This window comes from Scyliorhinus torazame, chromosome 10 (assembly GCF_047496885.1).
Source record: "Scyliorhinus torazame isolate Kashiwa2021f chromosome 10, sScyTor2.1, whole genome shotgun sequence".
Classification (NCBI taxonomy): Eukaryota; Metazoa; Chordata; class Chondrichthyes; order Carcharhiniformes; family Scyliorhinidae; genus Scyliorhinus; species Scyliorhinus torazame.
Genome location: NC_092716.1, coordinates 264,853,564 through 264,878,048, shown reverse-complemented (window position 1 = coordinate 264,878,048; position 24,485 = coordinate 264,853,564). Strand labels below are relative to the sequence as shown.

General features: G+C 50.9%; 1 protein-coding gene across 1 annotated transcript in view; it reads left to right on the top strand.

Moving 5' to 3' along the window:
• chst1 (carbohydrate (keratan sulfate Gal-6) sulfotransferase 1) overlaps nt 1-24,485 on the top strand; it is a 127,416-nt gene that overhangs the window by 61,346 nt on the left and 41,585 nt on the right. The window contains exon 2 of the mRNA XM_072466769.1: nt 4,148-4,530. The gene's annotated coding sequence lies outside the window, so the exon portion shown is untranslated. The remainder of the gene's footprint in view (nt 1-4,147; nt 4,531-24,485) is intronic.

Here is a 24,485-nt window from a genome sequence, read left to right as displayed (position 1 = left end):
TCCGTCACCTCGACAGCGGCGTCAATGCGTTCCGGACACTTCCGTCACCTCGACAGCGGCGTCGGTGCGTTCCGGACACCTCCGTCACCTCGACAGAGGCGTCGATGCGTTCCGGACACTTCCGTCACCTCGACAGCGGCGTCAATGCATTCCGGACACTTCCATCACCTCGACAGCGGCGTCAATGCATTCCGGACACTTCCATCACCTCGACAGCGGCGTCAATGCGCTCCGGACACATCCGTCACCTCGACAGCGGCGTCAATGCGTTCCGGACACTTCCGTCACCTCGACAGCGGCGTCAATGCGTTCCGGACACTTCCGTCACCTCGACAGCGGCGTCAATGCGTTCCGGACACTTCCGTCACCTCGACAGCGGCGTCAATGCGTTCCGGACACTTCCGTCACATGACAGCAGCGTCAATGCGTTCCGGACACTTCCGTCACATCGACAGCAGCGTCAATGCGTTCCGGACACTTCCATCACCTCGACAGCGGCGTCAATGCGTTCCGGACACTTCCGTCACCTCGACAGCGGCGTCAATGCGTTCGGGACACTTCCGTCACCTCGACAGCAGCGTCAATGCGTTCCGGACACTTCCGTCACCTCGACAGCGGCGTCAATGCGCTCCGGACACTTCCGTCACCTCGACAGCGGCGTCGATGCGTTCCGGACACTTCCGTCACCTCGACAGCGGCGTCAATGCGTTCCGGACACTTCCATCACCTCGACAGCGGCGTCAATGCGTTCCGGACACTTCCGTCACCACGACAGCGGCGTTGATGCGCTCCGGACACTTCCGTCACCTCGACAGCGGCGTCAATGCGCTCCGGACACTTCCGTCACCTCGACAGTGGCGTCAATGCGTTCTGGAACGCAGGTACAGTAAACACCGTTGGCCTGACCTGGTATTCTCTGGGGTCTCCGCGATTCTCTGCCTCTGGGGGGAATTCCTGATGCCGCGGTTCACTTGTGTTTTTAAAAATCGAGAAACAGGCGCCGTGACTGCTGAGGGAGAGAGAGAGGAGGTAGGACACGGAGAGGCGCGACGGTGGGCTGCCGTCCTGACGCTGCCTGGACCGGCTGGAGGTGGGGGGGGTGGGTGTGGGGGGGAATCCTACCAGGGCTAAGGGTGGGGATGACAGGGTGACAGGCCATGGTGCCAGGGTGACCCCACATGGGACTGGGGCGTTGTCCAGGCACAGGCCACCATTGCCGTGGCCCGCACGGCAGCCATCTTGCTGCGCACCCCACTGACCTTCGCCCTGGTTCTGCAGAGTGACATCGGCCATATGGGTGGCCCACCCCCGCACCCCAGTCCCCACCCTCCGTCCCACCCTCTGGCATATCACCACTCACTCCTTCCCCCAACCGGACGACATCTGCCATCGGGCATCACTCGGCCTGTCCAAGGGCAGCACCAGCTGACGGTACCATGGCAGCAGGCCAGGGCCAGAGGCCCACACGGTGCCGGGCACTGACAGGGGGTCCGGGGATGGGGGGAGGGGGGTACATGTGCGGCCAGGATCCGCAGTGCCAACTGGGGCCACCATGTAGCCTGGTAGACCTGATTGGGCACGGGGCTACACAGCATGCTAACATGTCGGCCTTTCACCCCCTGTCGACAATGGATATTGGAATTCAGCAATGGTGGCCTTCCTGCTGGTCGCTGCAGCCCTGGGGGATGCCCTGCGGCTGTACGAGCTGGAACACTTGACGATTCCTGGCCTCTTTGAGGCTACCAGCTGAGTGAGGTTGGCTCCTGGGAACAGATGTTATCGGCTGATGATGTCTATCTGAAGGCCGCAGACCGATGCGGAGACCCGCTACAATGATGCCCATGCTGCGACCAGGGGTGTGATTGAGCGCTGCTTCAGAAGGCTAAGAGGAAGCAGAGGAAAGGATGGCAGGCTGCGCTAAAACAAATAGTAAAATATTCTTCAAACATGTTAATGGTAAAAGATTAGTGAAGGATAGAGTGGGGCCCATAGGGGACAAGCAGGGTAAGCTGCTCACTGAAGCGGAGGGTGTGGCAGTGGTACTAAATGAGCACTTTACTTCTGTCTTCACCAAATTAGAAGATGGTGACAATGGCCCAGTTGAAAATGTGGGTGTTGAGCAACTGAGCAGAATAGTGACAGATAAAGGAAAGGTGGTAAAAAGGCTGGCAGCTCTCCACGTAGAGAAGTCATCAGGCCCGGACGCGAAGCATCCTAGATTGCTGACAGAGGTAAGGGAGCATATTGCGGAATCATTGACAGACATTTTCCAGGCCTCTCTGAACACAGGATTAGTCCCGGGGGACTGAGTGATTACAAATGTGACGCCGTTGTTTAAGAAAGGAGTAAAGGATAACCCCGGAAAGTACAAATCTGTCAGCTTGACATCAATTGTGGGAAAACTGATGCAGGCCACAAAAATACTCTTAGCAACTTTTACAGATGCACCATAGAAAGCATCCTATCGGGCTGCATCACAGCCTGGTATGGCAACTGCTCGGCCCAGGACCGCAAGAAACTTCAGAGAGTTGTGAACACCGCCCAGTCCATCACACGAACCTGCCTCCCATCCATTGACTCCATCTACACCTCCCGCTGCCTGGGGAAAGCGGGCAGTATAATCAAAGACCCCTCCCACCCGGCTCACTCACTCTTCCAACTTCTTCCATCGGGCAGGAGTGACAGAAGTCTGAGAACACGCACGAACAGACTCAAAACAGACTCCTAAACGACCCTCTTATGGACTGACCTCATTAACACTACACCCTGTATGCTTCATCCGATGCCGGTGTTATGTAGTTACATTGTATATGTTGTGTTGCCCTATTATGTATTTTCTTTTCTTTTCATGTACTTAATGATCTGTTGAGCTGCTCGCAGAAAAATACTTTTCACTGTACCTCGGTACACGTGACAATAAACAAATCCAATCCAATCCAATCCCTTTCTATTACCTCTGCGCTGCCTGTGGCTATTGGGATGGTACTGGTGTCAAGTTATCATCACATCCTTTGAATCAACTCTCGCATTTTCCCTGCTCCTGATGTGATGTTAACCGGTCTGTAATTCCCTGTTTTCTCCCTCATTGCTTGTTTAAATAGTGGGGTTACATTTGCTGCCCTCCAATCTGCCGGGACTGTTCCGGAACGGAACAGGGCGGCACGGTGTAACAGTGGTTAGCACAGTTGCTTCACAGCTCCAGGGTCCCAAGTTCGATTCCCGCTTTGGGTCACTATCTGTGCAGAGTCTGCACGTTCTCCCCGTGTCTGCATGGGTTTCCTCCGGGTGCTCCGGCTTCCTCCCACAGTCCAAAGATGTGCAGGTTAGGTGGATTGGCCATGATAAATTGCCCTAAGTGTCCAAAGGTGTTGGGTGGGGCTGCTGGGTTACGGGGATGGAGTGGAGGTGTGGGCTTAAAGGAGGTGCTCTTTCCAAGGGCTGGTGCAGACTCGATGGGCCGAATGGTCTCCTTCTGCCCTGTAAATTCTATGTCTATTCTATGTCTAATTCTTTGTCTAGAATCTATAGAACTTTGGAAGATGACACCCAACCCATCCACTATTTCCATGGCCACCCACTTTGGTTCCCTCTGATGTAGATTATCAGGACCTGGGATTTATCAGCCTTCCATTCCATTAATTTCTCCAGCACTGGGAAGGTATTTCTTCCTCTGTGACGAAAGAATCAAAGTAATTGTTTAATTGCCCTGCCATTTCTTGTTTTCTGTAAGGGACCGACTTTCACTTCACTAATCTTTTTCTTTTTGCAAAAAGTCCACTTTTATCTTGCTTGAAAGTTTACTGTCATATTCTAATTTTCCCTCTTAATCAATCTCTCGGTCCTCCTTTGCTGACTTTTCTAGCTATTCTATATGACTCCTCTTTGGATCTCATACTAATCGTAATTTCTTTTGTAAGGCATGGTTGGGCCGCATTTCTTGTCCGGAATTCTCTGGCTGTTGGAATTCTCTTTTCCGACTCCTGCTGCACCCCCACCCATGGGTTTTCCAGCGGCGCGGGGAGGTTTCAATGGGAAATCCCATTGACAACGGGTCCTTCCTGTTTATTCCATTATTTCCCCTTTTTGTTTTGCCATTTTTATTTTGATCCATGGATGATTAATGGGCATGTGTCTTTAATTCAAGCAGAAGAATCCGGAAGTTACAAGAGAGATCATTCTGCTCGTGTGTGCTGGTTTGAACAGGAGACCACAGACTTCTCGGCCTCAGAGACAGAGAGATGGGGATGGGACTCGGTTTGATTGATTGGCTAGTGGCCAATAAATTGGCCCAAAGGACTGTGCTCTGCCCAGCAACAGGTGGTGAATGGAACCTATCCCATTGGAATGCTTTTCAGAGGCCCAAATTTTTAGCACAGAGACAAGACTTTCTCCAGAAAGGCTGGTGTGAACCGACTATCTCTCTCCAGAAGGCTTGTGGGTGCTTTATTTCTGAAACTACAAAGGCCTGAATATAAACCACGAACTGAAAGCAAAGTTTGAAGAGAAGTCAGGTGCATTTCCAGAGAAGTTGTGAGTACTGCATTTCTAAATAATAGCAAACCTGAATGAATTCATCTCCAGAGAAGACATTACAGGCTGAGGAATACGTGGCTCAGGATCAGAGAACCCATCCCATTCTGGTTTTGCACCTGAAGCAAAATTGTAACTGTTGCAATTCATACATTCATTCTTTAAATATTAGCCATTGTCTATTACCAATCTGTCTTCACAGAATCACACAATAGTACAGTGCAGAAGAGGCCATTCGCCCCATCGAGTCTGCACCGACCTGCCCAACCTATCCCATTTGCCAGCAATGGGCCCACAGTCTTGAATGTTGTGACCTGCCAAGTGCTCATCCAGGTACTTTCTAAAGGATGTGAGGCATCCCGCCTCTACCACCCTCCCAGGCCGTGCGTTCCAGACCCGCCTCTACCCCCCTCCCAGGCAGTGCGTTCCAGACCCGCCTCTCCCACCCTCCCAGGCAGCGTGTCCCAGACCCGCCTCTCCCACCCTCCCAGGCAGCGTGTCCCAGACCCGCCTCTACCACCCTCCCAGGCAGCGTGTCCCAGACCCGCCTCTACCCCCCTCCCAGGCCGTGCGTTCCAGACCCTCACCACCCTCTGGGGAAAAAGCTTTTCCTCACCCCCCCCAAACCTCCTGCCCCTCACCTTGAACTTGTGTCCCCTCGTAACCGACCCTTGAACTAAGGGGAACAGCTGCTCCCTATCCACCCTGTCCATGCCCCTCAGAATCTTGTCCACCTCAATCAGGTCACCCCTCAGCCTTCCCTGCTCCAGCGAAAACAACCCAACCCTATCCAACCACTCTTCATAATTTAAATGTTCCATCCCAGGCAACATCCTGGTGAATCTCCTCTGCATCCCCTCCAGTGCAATCACATTCTTCCTATAATGTGGCGACCAGAATTGCACACAGTACTCCAGCTGTGGCCTCACCAAAGTTCTATACAACTCCAACATGACCTCCCTGCTTTTGTAATCTATGCCCCGATTGATAAAAGCGAGGGTCCCATATGCCTTTTTCACCTCCCTATTAACCTGCCCTTCTGCCTTCAGAGATCTATCGACAAACACGCTAAGGTCTCTTTGTTCCTCAGGACTTCCCAGTGTCAGGCCATTCATTGAATACTTCGTTGTCAAATTACTCCTTCCAAAATGTATACCCTCTCACTTTTCACACATGGGTTAAATTCCATCTGCCACTTATCCGCCCATTTGACCATCCCGTCTGTATCTTCCTCCAACCCAACACACTCAACCTCACTGTTAGCCACCCGGCCAATCTTTGTGTCATCCACAAACTTACTGATCCTAACCCCCCACATAGTCATCTATGTCATTTATACAAATGACGAATAATAGGGGGCCCAGCAGGGATCCCTGTGGTACTCCACTGGCCACTGGTTCCCAGACACTAAAGCAGCAGTCTGTCATCACCCTCTATATCCAACAACTTAGCCAATTATGAATCCACCCAGTACCCCAGGTGCATTTGTCTTCTTACTAAGTCTCCCATGTGGGACCTTGTCAAAGGCTTTGCTGAAATCCATGTAAACTACATCAACTGCACCACCCTCATCAATACACTTGGTTACATGCTCAAAAAATTCAATCAAATTTGTTTGGCGTGACCTCCCTCTGACAAAGCCATGCTGACTGTCCCTGATCTAACTTTCCCTCTCCAAGTGGGGATAGACTCTCTCCTTCAGAATCTTCTCCAGTAGTTTCCCCACCACTGACGTGAGACTCACTGGCCTGTAGTTCCCTGGCGTGTCCCTACAACCTTTCTTAAATAGTGGGACCACATTAGCTGTTCTCCAGTCCCTCTGGCACCTCCCCCGTGGCCAGAGAGGAATTAAAAATTTGGGTCAGAGCCCCGGCAATCTCCTCCCTCGCCTCCCACAGCAACCTGGGAAACAATTCATCCGCACCTGGAGATTTGTTCACTTTTAAGGCCGTCAACACCTCCAAACATTGGGCTGGATTCTCCGATTGTGAGGCTACGTCCTCACACTGGCGTGGGAACGGTGGTGTTTTACGCCTGAAAATGCAGCGGAAAACGGCCACCAAGCCTCCGTGTAGCTGGGGGCTAGCATGTCGGCAGCATAGAGCACCCGGCCCGAGCTGCCGATACGGCCCGGAGAATTTCCAGGTCCGTGGCCACGCATGTTTGAGAAGGGAGGAGGCAGAAGACGGGAACTGATGTTCTTGGGGGGCTATTTGCTAGAGCATTTGGGGAGGGTTTAAACTAATATGCCAGGGGGATGGGAACCGATGGAAGGAGTCAGAGACAGAGGGAGCAAAGACAAAAACAAAAGGTAGAAAAGAGAATAAGAAAAGTGATAGGTGGAGAAACCAAGAGCAAAATTCAAACAGGGCAGTAGTGAAAAATATTGGGAGCAAGACAAGCATTGTGAAAAAGACAAACTTAAAGGCTCTGTGCCTTAATGCACGGAGCATTTGCAATAAAGTGGTTGAATGAATCGTGCAGATAGATATAAATGGGTATGATATAATTGGGATTATGGAGACATGGCTGCAGGGTGACCAGGGATGGAAACTGAATGTCCCAGGGTTCTCAGTATTTAGGAAGGACAGGTGGTGATGTGGCACTGCTGGTTAAAGAGGAAATTAACACAGTACAAAGAACAAACAAAGAACAAAGAAATGTACAGCACAGGAACAGGCCCTTCGGCCCTCCAAGCCCGTGCCGACCATACTGCCCGACTAAACTACAATCTTCTACACTTCCTGGGTCCGTATCCTTCTATTCCCATCCTATTCATATATTTGTCAAGATGCCCCTTAAATGTCACTATCGTCCCTGCTTCCACCACCTCCTCCCACAGCGAGTTCCAGGCACCCACTACCCTCTGCGTAAAAAAACTTGCCTCGTACATCTACTCTAAACCTTGCCCCTCTCACCTTAAACCTATGCCCCCTAGTAATTGACCCCTCTACCCTGGGGAAAAGCCTCTGACTATCCACTCTGTCTATGCCCCTCATAATTTTGTATACCTCTATCAGGTCGCCCCTCAACCTCCTTCGTTCCAGTGAGAACAAACCGAGTTTATTCAACCGCTCCTCATAGCTAATGCAAAGTAGTGAGAAAGGATATTAGATTGTACAATGTGGAATCTGTATGGGTAGAGTTGAGAAATACCAAGGTACAAAAACACTAATGGGTGTCATATAGACCCCCAAACTGCACTGGTGAGGTTGGGAATGGCATTAAGCACGAAATTAGTGATGTATGTAATAAGGCAATATCGGTGATCATGTGTGATTTTAATCTTCACATTGATTGGGCAAATCAGTTTAGCCACAATGCCGTAGAGGAGGAATTCCAGTAGTGTATACGGGATGGTTTTCTTGACCAATATGTGGAGGAACCAACTAGAGAGCAGGTCATCTTAGACTGGGTACGTGTAATGAGAAGGGAGTCATTGCCAATCTAGCTGTGCGAGACCCCTTGGGGATGAGCGACCATAACATGATGGAATTTTTTATCAAGGCAGAGAGTGAAGGAGTTGATTCGGAGACTAGGGTGCTGAATCTTAATAAAGGGAACGATGAGGATATGAGGCGGGAGTCGGCCTTGATAGATTGAGGCGAGTTACTTAAAGGGATGACAGTGGATAGACAATGGCAAACATTCAAGGAACGCATGAGGGAACTGCAGCAACTGTTCATTCCTGTCTAGCACAAAAGCCCATACCAGCCTACCCGAACAGGCGCCGGAATGTGGCGACTAGGGGCTATTCACAATAACTTCATTTGAAGCCTCCTTGTGACAATAAGCGATTTTCATTTTCAGGAAAAGGGGGTAAGAGGCCAATCCATGGCTTCCCTCCGATCCGGGGAAACGGCGGGGCGGGCAACTCCGGCGGGAAGGAGTGGCATGAACCACTCCGGCGTCGGGCCGTCCCGAAGGTGCGGAATCCTCCGCATCTTCAGGGGCTACGCCGGCGGCTGAGTGGTTTACGCCGTGCCGGCCGGGGGGAAGGGGCTTAGCGCCACGCCAAACGGTGCCGAAAGGCCTCCGCCAGCCAGCGCGAGTTGGCGCATGCACGGGAGCACCAGCGTGTGCCGGCGTCATCCCAGGTCATGCGCAGGGGGGTTCATCTCCGCATCGGCCATCGCGGAGGACCACAGCGCCCGACGTGGAAGAATAGAGTGCCCCCACAGCACAGGCCCGCCCGTGGATCGGTGGGCCCCGATCGCAGGCCAGACCACCGTGGGGGCACCCCCCGGGGCCAGATCCCCGGGACCCCGGAGAACGCCCGCAGTCAGGTCCCGCCGGTAAGCACCAGGTCTAATTTACGCCAGCGGGACTGGTCTAAAACGGGCCGCCGCTCGGCCCATCGCGGGCCGGAGAATCGCCGGGGGGGGGCCGCTACCAGTGGCCGCTGACCGGCACGGCGCGATTCCCACCCCCACCAAAACCCCGGCGCCGAAGAATTCGGCATCCGGCAGGGGCGGGATTCACGCCGCCCACCGGCGATTCTCCGGCCCGGCGGGGAAGTTGGAGAATCCCAACCGAAGAGCTTTTATAGATATGTGAAGAGAAAGAGATTGGTAAAGAGAAATGTATGCCCCCTACAGACAGAAACAGGGGAATGCACAATAAGGGACAAAGAAATGGCTGAGCAATTGAATACATACTTTGGTTCTGTCTTCACAAATGAGGACATAAATCAGATACCAGAAATGTTGGAGAATGAAAGGTTTAGTGAGAGGGAAGAACTGAGGGAGGTCGACATTGGTAGAGAAATGGTGCTGGGAAAACTGATGGGATTAAAGGCGGATAAATCCCCAGGGCCTGAGAATCTGCATCCCAGAGTGCTTAAGGAGGTGACTCTGGAAATAGTGGACGCATTGGTGGTCATCTCCCGGGATTCTCTCGACTCTGGAACTGTCCCTGCAGATTGGAGGGTAGCTCACGTCACTCCGATATTCAAAAAGGGAGGTAGAGAGAAAGCAGGGAATTATAGACCAGTAAGCCTAACAGCGGTAGTGGAGAAAATTCTTGAATCCATTATCAAGGACTTTATAGCGGAACAGTTAGAAAGCAGTGGCAGGATCAGTCAGAGTCAGCATGGATTTATGAAGGGAAAATCATGCTTGACAAATCTGTTGGAATCCTTTGAAGTTGTAACGAGAACAGTCGACACGGGGGAGCCAGTCGATGTATATTTGGACTTTCAGAAGGCGTTTGACAAAGTCCCGCACAAGAGATTATTGTGCAAACATAAAGCGTATGGGATTGGGGGAAATGTATTGAGGTGGATAGAAAACTGGTTGGCGGAGAGGAAACAAAGAATAGGGATTAATGGATCCTTTTCAAATTGGCAGGCAGTAACTAGTGGGGTACCACAGGGATCGGTGCTGGGACTCCAGCTATTCACAATATATATTAATGATTTGGATGAGGGAACTAAAATGTAACATCTCAAAGTTTGCAGATGATACCAAATTAGGTGGGAGGGTGAATTGTGACGAGGATGCAGGGATCCTCCAGCATGATCTGGACAGGTTGGGCGAGTGGGCAAATCAATGGCAGACACAGTATAATTTGGATAGGTGTGAGGTTATTCACTTTGGAAGCAAAAACAGGAAGGCAGATTACTACCTGAACGGTTGTAAATTGGGAGAGGGGAGTGTGCAGCGGGACCTGGGTGTCCTTGTGCACCAGTCACTGAAGGTAAGCATGCAGGTGCAGCAGGCGGTAAAGAAGGCTAATGGTATGTTGGCCTTCATTGCGAGAGGATTCGAGTATAGAAGCAGGGATGTGTTGCTGCAATTGTACAGGGCCTTGGTGAGGCCACACCTGGAGTATTGTGGGCAGTTTTGGTCTCCTTCTCTGAGGAAGGATGTTCTTGCTCTCGAGGGAGAGCAGCGAAAGTTTACCAGACTGATGCCTGGGATGGCGGGACTGTCATATGAGGAGAGATTGACTAGGTTGGGATAGTTCTCGCTGGAGTTCAGAAGAATGAGGGGGGATCTCATAGAGACGTATAAAATTCTAACAGGACTAGACAGGGTAGATGCAGGGAAGATGTTACCAATGATGGGTGTGTCCAGAACCAGGGGTCACAGTCTGAGGATTCAGGGTAAACCATTTCGGACAGAGATAAGGAGACATTTCTTCACACAAAGAGCGGTGAGCCTGTGGAATTCATTACCACAGGAAGTAGTTGATGCTAAAACTTTGAATATATTCAAGAGCCGGCTGGATATAGCACTTGGGGAGAATGGGATCAAATACTATGGGGAGAAAGCAGGATTAGGCTATTGAGTTGGATGATCAGCCATGATGGTGATGAATGGCGGTGCAGGCTCGAAGGGCCAAAAGGCCTCCTCCTGCTCCTATCTTCTTTTTTTAAAAAAAATATATTTTATTGAAATTTTTTTCCCTGAGCAACATTTTTCCCGCTTACAAAACAAGCGAAACGGTAACAATAACAAAACAGAAATTTCTAAACTTTTTAACAATAATAATAATAATAATATACAAGTAACAAAACCTAGTACTCTATTGACCTATACTCAACTGAGCCTCCTCCCCCCTCCCCCCCCCGCCCCCCTCCCCCCTGGGTTGCTGCTGCTGGTCATCCGTCTTCCCTCTAACGTTCCCCTAGGTAGTCAAGAAATGGCTGCCACCGCCTGGTGAACCCTTGAGCCGATCCTCTCAGGGCAAACTTTATCTGCTCCAGTTTAATAAACCCCGCCATATCGTTTACCCAGGCCTCCAGTCCGGGGGGTTTCGCCTCCTTCCACATGAGTAGGATCCTGCGCCGGGCTACGAGGGACGCAAAGGCCACGACATCGGCCTCTTTCGCCTCCTGCACTCCCGGCTCTTCCGCAACTCCAAATAGAGCTAACCCCCAGCCTGGTTTGACCCGGGCCTTCACCACCTGCGAAATCACTCCCGTCACTCCCCTCCAATACCCTTCCAGTGCCGGGCACGCCCAAAACATATGTGTGTGGTTTGCCGGGCTCCCGCCACACCTCCCACATTTGTCCTCCACTCCAAAGAACCTGCTCAATCTTGCCCCCGTTATGTGTGCTCTATGTAGCACCTTAAATTGAATCAGGCTAAGCCTGGCACATGAGGAAGAGGAATTTACCCTGCTTAGGGCATCAGCCCACATACTCTCCTCTATCTCCTCCCCTAATTCTTCTTCCCACTTTCTTTTTAGTTCGCCCACCGACTCCTCCCCCTCTTCCCTCATCTCTCGGTAAATCTCTGACACCTTGCCCTCTCCGACCCACACCCCTGAAAGCACCCTGTCCTGTATCCCCTGTGTCGGGAGCCGCGGAAATTCCCTCACCTGTTGTCTAGTAAACGCCCTCACCTGCATATATCTCAAGAAATTCTCCCGGAGTAACTTATACTTTTCCTCCAGTGCTCCCAAGCTCGCAAAAGTCCCATCTATGAATAAATCTCCCACCTTCCTAATTCCCAACTGGTACCAGCTTTGAAATCCTCCATCCATTCTTCCTGGGGCGAACCTATGGTTGTTCCTGATAGGGGACCCCACCAGGGCTCCCCGCACCCCTCTCTGTCGCCTCCACTATCCCCATATGTTCAGTGTTGCCGCCACCACCGGGTTCGTGGTGTACTTTTTCGGTGAGAACGGTAGCGGCGCCGTCACCAGCGCCTCTAAACTCGTCCCTTTACAGGACCTTCTCTCCAGCCTTTCCCACGCCGCTCCCTCACCCTCCATCATCCATCTACGTATCATTGCCACATTGGCGGCCCAATAATAATCTCCCAAGTTCGATAGTGCCAGTCCTCCTCTGTCCCTACTGCGCTGAAGGAACCCCCTCCTTACTCTCGGAACTTTCCCTGCCCACACGAAGCTCGTGATGCTCCTGTCTATTTTATTTAAAAAGGTCCTGGTGATTAAAATAGGGAGACATTGGAATACAAATAAGAACCTCGGGAGGACCATCATCTTAATTGCTTGCACCCTGCCCGCCAGCGATAAAGGCTGCATATCCCACCTCTTAAAGTCCTCCTCCATTTGTTCTACCAGCCGTGTCAGATTAAGTCTGTGCAAGGTTCCCCAGCTCCTAGCGATCTGAATCCCCAGGTATCGGAAGTTTCTTTCCACTTTCCTTAGCGGTAAGCCTTCTATCTCTCTACTCTGGTCCCCTGGATGTATCACATATAATTCACTCTTCCCCATGTTTAACCTATACCCCGAAAATTCCCCGAACCTCCTCAAGATTCGCATAACCTCTATCATCCCCCCCGCTGGGTCCGACACGTATAGCAATAGGTCATCCGCGTATAACGAGACTCGGTGTTCTTCTCCCCCTCTAGTCACCCCTCTCCATTTCCTGGAGTCTCTCAGCGCCATGGCCAGAGGTTCAATTGCCAACGCGAACAACAATGGAGACAGCGGGCATCCCTGTCTTGTTCCCCTATATAATCGGAAATACTCCGATCTATGTCGACCTGTAACTACGCTTGCCGTCGGTGCCCCATAAAGTAGTCTAACCCAGCGAATAAATCCGTTCCCAAACCCAAACCTCCTTAACGCTTCCCATAAATACTCCCACTCCACCCTATCAAATGCCTTCTCTGCGTCCATTGCCGCCACTATCTCTGCCTCCCCCTCCACTGAGGGCATCATTATCACCCCTAATAGCCGTCGCACGTTAACATTCAATTGTCTCCCTTTAACGAACCCTGTCTGGTCTTCGTGCACCACCCCTGGGACACAGTCCTCTATCCTCGATGCCAGCACCTTTGCTAGCAGTTTGGCGTCCACGTTCAATAGTGAAATAGGTCTATAGGACCCACACTGCATCGGATCTTTGTCCCTCTTCAAAATTAGCGATATCGTCGCCTCCGACGTTGTCGGGGGTAGTGTCCCCCCTTCCCTGGCCTCATTGAACGTCCTCGCCAACAACGGGGCTAACAAGTCCACATATTTTCTGTAGAATTCACCCCCTCACTCTTGCACACACTCCCTCATCCGCCATCAGTCCCACATCTAATCGCCAGAGTGTTCTCTGCTCCCTGTCCTCTCCTACTTCCAGGTCCACCCAATGTGGGGCATGATCCGAAACCGCTATGGCTGAGTATTCAGCTTCTTCCACCCTAGAGATCAACGACCTTCCTAAAACAAAAAAATCTATCCGGGAGTACACTTTATGGATGTGGGAGAAGAAGGAATACTCCCAAGCCCTGGGTCTAAGAAATCGCCATGGATCCACTCCCCCCATTTGGTCCATAAACCCCTTAAGTACCTTGGCCGCTGCCGGCCTTCTTCCAGTCCTTGAGCTGGATCTATCTAGCCCCGGGTCCAGCACCGTATTGAAGTCCCCTCCTAAAATCAAATTTCCTGCCTCCAGGTCCGGAATACGCCCCAACATCCGTCTCATGAACCCTGCATCGTCCCAATTTGGGGCATACACATTAACCAACACGACCTCCATTCCCTCCAGCCTACCACTCACCATTACATATCTACCTCCACTATCTGCTACGATGTTCTTTGCTTCAAATGCTACCCGTTTCCCCACCAAAATGGCCACCCCTCTGTTCTTTGCATCCAGTCCTGAGTGGAACACCTGTCCCACCCATCCTTTCCTTAGCCTAACTTGGTCCGCCACCTTTAGGTGCGTCTCTTGGAGCATAACCACGTCTGCCCTTAGTCCTTTCAAATGCGTGAGCGCTCGGGCCCTTTTTATCGGTCCATTCTGGCCTCTCACTTTCCACGTCATCAGCCTCACTGGGGGGCTACCTGCCCCCCTCCCGTGTCGACTAGCCATTACCTTCTCTAGGCCAGTCCCATATCCCGCCTCCGCGCTCCCGCTCACTCCCCCAGCGTCGCATTCCGCCCCCGACCACCCTCTCTTTAGCCATTTCCTTTTGGATTTCCACAGCAGCAACCCAGTTGTTCCCCCCCCCCCCCCCCCCCCCCCGCTAGATCCCTATCTAGCTTGATTGCTCCCCCCATATCACTTCCGTAAGTCAGCTGACTTCAACTGACCCCGGCTACTACTGCTCGCTCCTCGGCCCCCCCGGTGTGAGGGAACTCCCATCCGCCTTGCGCCTGTTTTCCCGCCTTATTCTTTCTGGCGCAGGAACATCCCTTTACCTGTCCCGCCTCTTATGGCGCAGCTCCCTTTCCCCTCCCCCTCTCCTTCCCCATTCTCTGACTATGTCCCGCCTCTCCCCCCTCACCGGCGCCCACATTTCCCAGTGTCCCCCCCTTCCCTGTTTACTTCTCGATTAACTTTCACCATCCCATTAACAAAAACAATAATAACAACAATAACAGTTCCCTGCAGCATCAGTCCCTCAGTTCCGGTCCAGTGTCTCTTCATTGATGAAGGACCATGCTTCCTCCGCCGTCTCGAAGTAATAGTGTCTCTCCTGATACGTGACCCATAGTCTTGCCGGCTGCAGCATCCCAAACTTCACCTTCCTTTTGTGCAAAACCTCGTTGGCTCGGTTGAAGCTCGCCCTCCTCTGCACTCCAATCCTGGTAGATCCTTACCACCGCATTCTCCCATCTGCTACTCCGCACCTTTTTAGCCCATCTCAGGACCTCTTCTCTGTCCTTAAGGCGGTAGAATCGCACGATTATCGCCCTCGGTGGTTCTCCCGCTTTTGGTCTTCTCGCCGGGATCCGATTTGCCCACTCCACCTCCATGGGGCCCGCAGGGGCCTCAGCACCCATCAGTGAGCTCAGCATCTTACTTGCGTACGCTCCACAGTCCACTCCTTCCACACCCTCCGGGAGACCTAGTATCCTAAGGTTCTTCCTTCGCGCTCCATTTTCAAGGGCCTCAATCCTATCAGCACACTTTTTATGAAGTGCCTCGTGCGTCTGAGTCTTGACCGCCAGGCCCAGGACCTCGTCCTCAATATCTGACACCTTCTGCTCCACCACGCAAAGTTCCGTCTCCTGGGTCTTTAAAGTCTCCTTAAGCCCCTCAATTGCCTGTAACAACGGGGTCATTACCTCCTTCTTCAGCAGGTCCACGCACCGTCTCACCACCTCGTCCTGCTCAGGCCCCCATGTCACCTGTGGTTTCTCCGCCGCCATTTTGTTCCACTCCCTCTGACCTTCTGGTTGCAGATTCTTCGGGCTGCAGCCGCCGCCGGTTTTTCCCTCCGTCGTTCGGGGGGGGGACTCCCTTCCCTCGCGCTTGCACCGGGTTTTACGGCCGTCCGTTTTTGGGGCTCTTAAAAGAGCCCGAAGTTCCGTCGGAGCTGGAGCCGCCGAAACGTGCGGCTAGCTCATCCCTGCCGAAGTCTGCTCCTATCTTCTATGTATATATGTATAGGCGGTTAGCCTGAATTCAGTCATTGAGAAGATTTTAGAGTCCATTATTATAGAGGTCGTTATTACAGAGGTCACGTCAGACAATTCTGTTGGAGTTCTTTTAGAAGATAACAGTGAAGTTAGACAAAGGAGAACCAGTGGACATGATTTATTTAGATTTCCAGAAGGCCTTTGACAAAGTGCCGCAGAGGAGACTGTTCAATAAGTTAAGAGCTCATGGTGCTAAGGGTAAGATCCTGGCATGGATAGAGGATTGGCTGACTGGCCAAATGCAAGAGTGGGGGTAAAGGGGTCTTTTTCACGATGGCAGCCGGTGACTAGTGGTGTGCCTCAGGGGTCGGTGCTGGGACCACAACGTTTCACAATATACATTAATGATCTGGAGGGAGGAACTGAAGGCACTGTTGCTAAGTTTGCAGATGATACAAAGATCTGTACAGGGACAGGTAGTATTGAGGAAGCAAGGGGGCTGAAGAAGGTCTTGGACAAGCTAGGAGAGTGGGCAAAGAAGTGGCAGATGGAATACAATGTGGAAAAGTGTGAGGTTATGCGCTTTGGAAGGAGAAATGGAGGCATAGACTATTTTCTAAATGGGAAAATACAATGTCAGCATTCATGTCGAGAGGGTGAGAATACAAGACCAGGGATGTACGTCTGAGGCTGTGTAAGGCTCTGGTCAGACCCCAATTGTAGTATCGGGAGCAGTTTTGGGCCCCGTATCTAAGGAAGGATGTGCTGGCCTTGGAAAGGGTCCAGAGGAGGTTCACAAGAATGATCCCCGGAATGAAGAGTTTGCCACATGAGGAACGGTCGAGGACTCTGGATCTGTACTCGTTGCAGTTTAGAAGGATGAGAAGGATCTTATTGAAACTTACAGGATACTGCGAGACCTGGATAGTGTGGACGTGGGGAGAATGTTTCCACTTGTAGGAAAAACTAGAAGCAGAGGACACCATCTGAGACTAAAGGGACGATCCTTTAAAACAGAGATGAGGAGGAATTTCTTCAGCCAGAGGGTGGTGAATCTGTGGAACTCCCGCACAAGAAGATTAATTGACCCCTTCTCATTGCACAATACCAAATCAAAGATAACATGCTCCCTAGTTGGTTCCTCGACATGGTGGTCTAAAAAAAATCTCATACACACTGCAGAAGTTCATCCTGCACAGCATTGTTGCTAATTTGATTTGCCCAATCTACATATAGATTAAGGTCACCCATAATTACTGCTGCATCCTTGTTACATACATTACAAATGTCCTGTTTCATACCTTCCAATGTTACAGTACCCTGGGCAAATGCTTCTCTTTGAAGCTTAAGTAGTGTGAGTCACCCTGGTTAGCTGAGGTCTGTATCAAAGACAGACAGAAAGCGCACTCAGTAAGCTTTGCGCAGGTCAAGGAGACACAGCCGGAGTGAGACACATCCAGAGTGGGAATTGGAACTTGGTAATTTGGTGCAGTGATGTAATTCGGTGCAGAGTGAGAGAAGGAGCTTTTTCCCTACTGTTTTGTTATCTCTCTTCTGGCCTGTAACTTTTAATCTGCAGGGAGTGAACCAGAGAGCATCCTGGGAAGGTAAGTGATTTTATTTTTTATTTTTATTTTTATTACCTTTTCAAATTGTGTGGGGAGGGAAACTGAAGTGACATCACAATAAAGCTGTGACCTGATTGGTTGGTTGGGAATCTACACTAAATTTAAAAATTAAACATTGTTAAACTAATTAAACATAATGACATAATTATTTAATTATAATTTAGAGGGGTATCAAAGCCAGAGATCGGAGAGCATTGTATTTACCTTTCACATTTATAGTAGAAATCTACTGCTAGGAAACATATAGTTAACAGCAACTTTTTTTTTTAATTTTAAAATTTAATTTACTAATTAATTATCGCAATGTCAATTAGAGGGGTGCAGTGCTCCGACTGTGAGATGTGGCACCCAACTGGAGCTCCTCACAGACCGCATGGTTCGGTTGGAGCAGCAGTTGGATGCACTTAGGAGCATGCAGGTAGAGGAAAGCGTCATAGATCGCAGTTATATAAATGTGGTCACACCCAAGGTGCAGGCAGAGAAATGGGTGATGACCAGAAGGGGCAGGCAGTCAGTGCAGGAATCCCTGTGGTTGTCCCCCTCTCAAACAGGTATACCCCTTTGGCTACTGTCGGGGGGGGATAGCCTATCAGGGGAAAACAGCAGCAGCCAGAGCAGTGGCACCACGGCTCGCTCTGATGTTCAGAAGGGAGGGTCAAAGCGCAGAAGAGCAATAGTCATAGGGGACTCTATAGTCAGGGACAGAGATAGGCGCTTCTGTGGACGTGAAAGAGACTCCAGGATGGTATGTTGCCTCCCTGGTGCCAGGCTCCAGGATGTCTTAGAACGGGTAGCGGGCATCCTGAAGAGGGAGGGCAAACAGGCAGAGGTCGTTGTACATATTGGTACTAACGACATAGGCAGGAAGGGGCATGAGGTCCTGCAGCAGTTCAGGGAGCTAGGCTGAAAGTTAAAAGACAGGACCTCTAGGGTTGGAATCTCGGAATTACTCCCTGTGCCACGTGCCAGTGAGGTTAGAAATAGGAAGATAGAGCAGCTAAACACGTGGCTAAACAGCTGGCGTAGGAGGGAGGGTTTCCGTTATCTGGAAGTTTCAGTAGGGGAGCATTTCGGGAACAGTGACCATAACTCAGTAAGTTTTATAGTGCTGGTGGACAAGGATAAGAGTGGTCCTCGGGTGAATGTGCTAAATTGGGGAAAGGCTAATTATAACAACATTAGGCGGGAACTGAAGAACCTAGATTGGGGCGGATGTTTGAGGGTAAATCAACATCTAACATGTGGAAGGCTTTCAAATGTCAGTTGAAAGGAATTCAGGACCAGCATGTTCCTGTGCGGAAGAAGGATAAATACGGCAAATTTCGGGAACCTTGGGTGACGAGAGATATTGTAGGCCTCGTCAAAAAGAAAAAGGAGGCATTTGTCAGGGCTAGAAGGCTGGGAACAGACGAAGCCTGTGTGGAATATAAGGACAGTAGGAAGGAACTTAAGCAAGGAGTCAGGAGGGCTAGAAGGGGTCACGAAAAGTCATTGGCAAATAAGGTTAAGGAAAATCCCAAGGTTTTCTACACGTACATAAAAAGCAAGAGGGTAGCCAGGGAAAGGGTTGGCCCACTGAAGGATAGGCAAGGGAATCTATGTGTGGAGCCAGAGGAAATGGGCGAGGTACTAAATGAATACTTTGCATCAGTATTCACAAAAGAGAAGGAATTGGTGGATGTTGAGTCTGGAGAAGGGTGTGTAGATAGCCTGGGTCACATTGAGATCCAAAAAGACGAGGTGTTGGGCGTCTTGAAAAATATTAAGGTAGATAAGTCCCCAGGGCCTGATGGGATCTACCCCAGAATACTGAAGGAGGCTAGAGACGAAATTGCTGAGGCCTTGACAGAAATCTTTGGATCCTCACTGTCTTCAGTTGATGTCCCGGTGGACTGGAGAATAGCCAATGTTGTCCCTTTGTTTAAGAAGGGTAGCAAGGATAATCCAGGGAACGACAGGCCGGTGAGCCTTACATCAGTGGTAGGGAAATTACTGGAGAGAATTCTTCGAGACACGATCTAATCCCATTTGAAAGCAAATGGACATATTAGTGAGAGGCAGCATGGTTTTGTGAAGGGGAGGTCGTGTCTCACTAACTTGATAGAGTTTTTCGAAGAGGTCACAAAGATGATTGATGCAGGTAGGGCAGTGGATGTTATATATGGACTTCAGTAAGGCCTTTGACAAGGTCCCTCATGGTAGACTGGTACAAAAGGTAAAGTCACACGGGATCAGGGGTGAGCTGGCAAGATGGATACAGAACTGGCTAGGTCATAGAAGGCAGAGAGTAGCAACGAAAGGATGCTTTTCTAATTGGAGGGCTGTGACTAATGGTGGTCCGCAGGGATCAGTGCTGGGACCTTTGCTGTTCGTAATACATATAGATGATTTGGAGGAAAGGTAACTGGTCTGATTAGTAAGTTTGCAGACGACACAAAGGTTGGTGGAATTGCGGATAGCGATGAGGACTGTCAGAGGATACAGAAGGATTTAGATTGTTTCGAGACTTGGGCGGAGAGATGGCAGATGGAGCTTAATTCGGACAAATGTGAGGTAATGCATTTTGGAAGGTCTAATGCAGGTAGGGAATATACAGTGAATGGTAGAACCCTCAAGAGTATTGAAAGTCAGAGAGATCTAGGTGTACAGGTCCACAGGTCACAGAGAGGGGCAACACAGGTGGAGAAGGTAGTCAAGAAGGCATATGGCATGCTTGCCTTCATTGGCCACAGCATTGAGTATAAGAATTGGCAAGTCATGTTGCAGCTGTATAGAACCTTAGTTAGGCCACACTTGGAGTATAGTGTTCAATTCAGGTTGCCACACTACCAGAAGGATGTGGAGGCTTTAGAAAGGGTGCAGAAGAGATTTACCAGAATGTTGCCTGGTATGGAGGGCATTAGCTATGAGGAGCGGTTGAATAAACTCTGTTTGTTCTCACTGGAATGATGGAGATTGAGGGGTGACCTGATAGGGGTCTACAAAATTATGAGGGGCATAGACAGAGTTGATAGTCAGAGGCTTTTTTCCCAGGGTAGAGGCGTCAATTACTAGGGGCATAGGTTTAATGCTCGAGGGGCAAGATTTAGAGGAGATGTACAAGGCAGGTTTTTTACACAGAGGGTAGTTGGTACCTGGAACTTGCTGCCGGAAGATGTGGTGGAAGCAGGGACGATAGTGACATTTAAGGGGCATCTTGACAAATACATGAATAGGATGGGAATAGAGGGATACGGACCCAGGAACTGTAGAAGATTTTAGTTTGGACGGGCTGCATGGTCGGTACAAGCTTGGAGGGCCGAAGGGCCTGTTCCTGTGCTGTACTTTTCTTTGTTCTTTGTTCTTTGTGCACGGTCAGTTCCACCCCCCAAAGACCCCGGAGTCCCAACATTAGCGAATTAACCAATAATTAATGTATTTTCCTGAGATCTTTGACTCTTGACTGCTCCAATGAGTTTCAGACACCAGACTTGTAAGTGAAATATTAACAAACTGTTAAATTATAATAAGAGTAATCGATGAACATGTAATGGAAATAATGGAACAATGGTCTGTCATAATATACACCAGTATATTATGGTGCAGACACACACACACTGATGGACATGCAGTGGGACCAATCAGCATACACAACACCGCAGCCAATCACCAGGGAGAGCACACGCACTATAAAGACGGGGGACAGGAGAGTTCCCGCTCATTCTAGTAGCAGCCAGCTCGGAGCACAGAGCTCACAGCCTGTAACACAGACATTCACCATGTGCTGAGTGCATCACCTGGTTAGGACTAGGCAAGGGTCAACAGTTAAAGCTGGGATTGCATTTACCCACAGTTCAAGTATGTTAATATAGTTAACCTTATAATAAAATAGAGTTGCACCACTTCCAGTGTTGGTGACCTGTTTGTGATCCAGAACACCCAACACATCATGGTACAAGGAGTGGTTGCATACTAGCACTTCTGAGACCCACCTGCAACTAATCAGCTTTCCGGCATCCTGCAGTACGGAGAACATCAACCCTCCGCCGCCGCTCCGCATCGCCGGCACCTTAGCGTACAGTGACACCCAGCAACGATACCCAGGCAAGATGTTCGAGATCCGGGTTCCGCAGCAGCTCCAGTGCCACGGCGATCTCCGCGAAAACTGGCGGGCATTCCGGCAAACGTTTGAAATCTTCCTGCTGGCAGTCGAACTAGAAGACTTGGCCGATCCTGAAAAAACAGAGCTTCTCCTCACCATCGCCGGTGCCAGAGCAGAAGAAATCTTTTAAAAATTCAAGTTCTCCAAGGGGCAAAACAGGAGCGACTTCCAGGCAGTCCTGGACAAATTCGGCAAATACTGTGAGGAAAACACACTCCACCCAGCAAGAAAAGCTAAGAGAAACGCCAGTACTCACCTCGAGAACAATTTTGGTCGGCGGCCAACTTTCTAAAGGGACTGCACATGCTCAGTTGTGCGACGCTGCGCATGCGCAATCACGAAAACGGCCATCAGTAAAGGAACCGCGATCTGCGCAAACGCCTCCTACATGCGTAATCCCAAATCAAAGAAAAAATCTTTTAAAGCTGTTATAAAATGAAATGAAATGAAATGAAATGAAAATTGCTTATTGTCACAAGTAGGCTTCAATGAAGTTACTCTGAAACGCCCCTAGTCGCCACATTCCGGCGCCTGTTCGGGGTGGCTGGTACGGGAACAACCACAATGCCTCAAATTGAACCAGGAAATGAAATAAACCTCCGAGGAACCCTGCAACAAGCAGTTACCTACCCCCAAACCGAGTCCGATTCCGACTTCCCGCAGACCAGTGACACCGAGGACCCGAGGGAGCCTTTTCAAGTCGCTGTTATAACAAAGAACAGGCTGTCCCCGAATCAAAACCACCAGCCGCTGTCGGTGCACAGCATTGATCCAGACGACGAGTGGTGTGCCACCCTGACGGTCAACCGATCCCAGATCACATTCCGCCTGGACACTGGTGCTTCTGCTAATCTCCTAGCGTGGTCAGCCTTTCAGACCCTTGGCGTTAAACCAACCATTCTTCCGTCGACCTGCCAACTAGTGGACTACAACGGCAACGTCATTCCTGCTACCGGTTCATGCCAACTCGAAGTGACATACAACTCGCGAAAAGCCATCCTTCCCTTCGGGATCGTGGGCTCCTCGAAGGACCCTGTGCTCGGCGCACAGGCGTGTAAACTCCTAAACCTCGTTCAACGAGTACACTCTCTCTCTCCAGAGGACACGTCTGCCTTCCAGGATGCGGCCTTCAGCGCGCAACTCAATGCCATCATCGACCAGCACCGCGACGTTTTCGAAGGCATGGGCACGCTTCCATACACTTACAAAATCCTGCTCAAACAAGACGCCACGCCTGTGGTTCATGCACCTCGCAGAGTCCCAGCACCCCTCAAGGACCGCCTCAAGCAGCAGCTGCACGACCTCCAGGACCAAGGAGTGATCTCCAGAGTGACGGAACCAACCGACTGGGTCAGTTCCATGGTGTGCGTAAAGAAGCCGTCCGGCGAGCTCCAGATCTGCATTGACCCAAAGGATCAACATAATGAGGGAGCATTACCCTATCCCCAAGCGTGAGGAGATCCCGTGCGAGATGGCTCGGGCCAACAGCTTCACCAAATTTGACGCCTCGAAAGGATTCTGGCAAATTCAACTGGACAGGTCCAGCAGAAAGCTGTGTACCTTTAATACCCCGTTTGGCAGATACTGCTACAACAGGATGCCGTTTGGGATTATATCGGCATCAGAAGTATTCCACCGGATCATGGAGCAAATGATGGAGGGCATTGAGGGTGTGAGCGTCTATGTTGACGACATCATCATTTGGTCCACCACCCCGCAGGAGCATATCAGTCGCCTCCAGCGTATTTTCAAACGCATACGGGACCAAGGCCTTCGCCTCAACAGAGCCAAATGTTCCTTCGGCCAGACGGAACTCAAGTTCCCAGGGGACCACATCTCCCGTTGGGTGTGCGGCCGGAGGCGGACAAGGTGGCAGCCATCACGGCCATGCAGAAGCCAGCGGATAAGAAGGCGGTCCTCCGATTTTTGGGCATGGTGAACTTCCTGGGAAGTTCATCCCCAACCTCGCCTCCCACACCACAGCTCTCCGGAACCTGGTCAGGAAGACGACAGACTTCCAATGGCTTCCCGCCCACAAGCGCGAATGGGAGGAGCTTAAGACCAATCTTACCACGGCCCCGGTATTGGCATTTTCTGATCCCACGAAGGAAACAAAAATTTCAACGGATGCCAGCCAATCCGGCAGTGGGGCGGTGCTCCTGCAACGTGATGAGGCCTCACCATGACCCCTCGTTGCATATGCGTCACGTGCCATGACCCCCACGGAACACCGCTACGCACAGATCGAAAAGGAGTGCCTGGGCCTGTTGACTGGGGTCGACAAATTTCATGATTACGTGTACGGCCTCCCCCAATTCACTGTCGAGACCGACCATCACTTGCTGGTCAACATTATACAAAAAGACCTGAATGATATGACCCCTCGCCTCCAGCGCATTATGCTTAAACTCCGGTGGTATGATTTCCAGCTTCTATACACTCCGGGCAAGGACCTGATCATCGCCGACGCTCTGTCCAGGACAGTCAACACCCCTTGTGGCCCAGAGGGGTTCGTCTGCCAGGTTGACGCCCATCTGGCCTTCACGGCCTCCAATCTGCCGGCCACGGATGAACGTCTTATCCACATTCGCCGCGAGACTGCGGCTGACCCCCTACTACAGCGTGTCATGCGCCACATGACGGACGGGTGGCTCAAGGGCCAATGCCCGCAGTTCTACAATATCAGAGACGATCTGGCAGTAGTCGATGGTGTCCTCCTGAAGTTGGACCGCATCGTGATCCCGCACAGCATGCGCCAGCTCGTTTTGGAACAGCTACACGAGGGCCACCTTGGCGTGGAGAAGTGCCGACGGAGGGCCCGAGAGGCTGTCTACTGGCCTGGCATCAATGAGGACATAGCCAACACAGTGCTCAACTGCCCCACCTGTCAGCGGTTCCAGCCGGCCCAACC